The sequence below is a fragment of the Schistocerca piceifrons genome, unplaced genomic scaffold, assembly GCF_021461385.2.
Source record: "Schistocerca piceifrons isolate TAMUIC-IGC-003096 unplaced genomic scaffold, iqSchPice1.1 HiC_scaffold_940, whole genome shotgun sequence".
Taxonomy (NCBI): Eukaryota; Metazoa; Arthropoda; class Insecta; order Orthoptera; family Acrididae; genus Schistocerca; species Schistocerca piceifrons.
Window position 1 is genome coordinate 55,001 of NW_025729213.1, and position 2,500 is coordinate 57,500.

Genomic DNA, 2,500 nt, shown 5'->3' on the forward strand with positions numbered 1-2,500 from the left:
GAATCGGCGGTCTGATTGGGGAAGTTCTACTACAAATGACCAGATGGCTAGGTCAACATCTTCCCCTTGAGGTGGAGACTGTGACAAAGAATGACTGACTGCAGGCTCGCTAGGAGGACCCTGAAGGCCGCGATCCACGCTAGTGAGCTCGGTGACAAAATTCGCCACCATGTCTTTGTAGGGCTGCGCTTTACGCTGACACTTAATTGATTCCAGCGTACGCTCGGGGAAGGCCTTTGCAAGTTCCTGGTTTAAAAATCTGCAACCCTGGGTGGCAAGAGTCGCTTCTGCATGGGCCAAACGCAGGAGCTCTTCCTGGGACCACCTGGCCTTCTTCCTCTCGGTCTTGATCTCAGCATTAGCAGCAATCGGATGGGCGCGACGCCGATGGACACCAAGTCCGGTCTTGGTGGAGAAGGACCGCATACAGTCAGGGCAGATGGCGGGGAGCAGCGCTCGACCCGCACCGGTTGGCTGGTTGGCTGGCTCATCAGCTGGCACAGGCGCTCCAGCGGGAGGCCTGGTACCACGTTTGCTTCTGTTAGTTGCACCAGCTGTAACAAAGGCAGGGGGGGAGGTAACCCCCAAGCCCGAAAAAGCACCCTGCTCTGTCGGTCGGGATACTGGAAAGGTACACCTACGCGAAACCTTCCGCAGCACCCTCACGACTCCCGCCACTTGAAGGCCAGAGCTAGGATTTCCCACCGAGAGGCTAATTGAACCATCATCCACCCGACATCACAAGGATGCTGAGGGGTGAATCGAGAGGGTCCATATATTACGCATCAGGTGGGCTTTGAGAGTCAAAAGAGAGTTTAAAAATCTGCAACCCTGGGTGGCAAGAGTCGCTTCTGCATGGGCCAAACGCAGGAGCTCTTCCTGGGACCACCTGGCCTTCTTCCTCTCGGTCTTGATCTCAGCATTAGCAGCAATCTTTAAGAGAGTCATAGTTACTCCCGCCGTTTACCCGCGCTTGCTTGAATTTCTTCACGTTGACATTCAGAGCACTGGGCAGAAATCACATTGCGTCAACACCCGCTAGGGCCATCGCAATGCTTTGTTTTAATTAGACAGTCGGATTCCCCCAGTCCGTGCCAGTTCTGAGTTGATCGTTGAATGGCGGCCGAAGAGAATCCGCGCACCCGCGCGCCCCCGGAGGAGCACGCTAAGGCGGACGCGGCCTCGCAGCAAGGAAGATCCGTGGGAGGCCAAGGCACGGGACCGAGCTCGGATCCTGCACGCAGGTTGAAGCACCGGGGCGCGAACGCCGCGCAGGCGCGCGCATCCTGCACCGCCGGCCAGCACGAGGCCGACCAACGGCGAGAGCAGACCACGCCCGCGCTAAACGCCCGCACTTACCGGCACCCCTACGGCACTCACCTCGCCCAGGCCCGGCACGTTAGCGCTGACCCACTTCCCGACCAAGCCCGACACGCCCCGATCCTCAGAGCCAATCCTTATCCCGAAGTTACGGATCCAATTTGCCGACTTCCCTTACCTACATTATTCTATCGACTAGAGGCTCTTCACCTTGGAGACCTGCTGCGGATATGGGTACGAACCGGCGCGACACCTCCACGTGGCCCTCTCCCGGATTTTCAAGGTCCGAGGGGAAGATCGGGACACCGCCGCAACTGCGGTGCTCTTCGCGTTCCAAACCCTATCTCCCTGCTAGAGGATTCCAGGGAACTCGAACGCTCATGCAGAAAAGAAAACTCTTCCCCGATCTCCCGACGGCGTCTCCGGGTCCTTTTGGGTTACCCCGACGAGCATCTCTAAAAGAGGGGCCCGACTTGTATCGGTTCCGCTGCCGGGTTCCGGAATAGGAACCGGATTCCCTTTCGCCCAACGGGGGCCAGCACAAAGCGCATCATGCTATGACGGCCCCCATCAACATCGGATTTCTCCTAGGGCTTAGGATCGACTGACTCGTGTGCAACGGCTGTTCACACGAAACCCTTCTCCGCGTCAGCCCTCCAGGGCCTCGCTGGAGTATTTGCTACTACCACCAAGATCTGCACCGACGGCGGCTCCAGGCAGGCTCACGCCCAGACCCTTCTGCGCCCACCGCCGCGACCCTCCTACTCGTCAGGGCTTCGCGGCCGGCCGCAAGGACCGGCCATGACTGCCAGACTGACGGCCGAGTATAGGCACGACGCTTCAGCGCCATCCATTTTCAGGGCTAGTTGCTTCGGCAGGTGAGTTGTTACACACTCCTTAGCGGATTCCGACTTCCATGGCCACCGTCCTGCTGTCTTAAGCAACCAACGCCTTTCATGGTTTCCCATGAGCGTCGATTCGGGCGCCTTAACTCGGCGTTTGGTTCATCCCACAGCGCCAGTTCTGCTTACCAAAAGTGGCCCACTTGGCACTCCGATCCGAGTCGTTTGCTCGCGGCTTCAGCATATCAAGCAAGCCGGAGATCTCACCCATTTAAAGTTTGAGAATAGGTTGAGGTCGTTTCGGCCCCAAGGCCTCTAATCATTCGCTTTACCGGATG

General features: G+C 58.2%; 1 pseudogene; it reads right to left on the bottom strand.

Moving 5' to 3' along the window:
• The window catches only part of LOC124772486, a 7,887-nt pseudogene that overhangs the window by 4,069 nt on the left and 1,318 nt on the right, over positions 1 to 2,500 (bottom strand).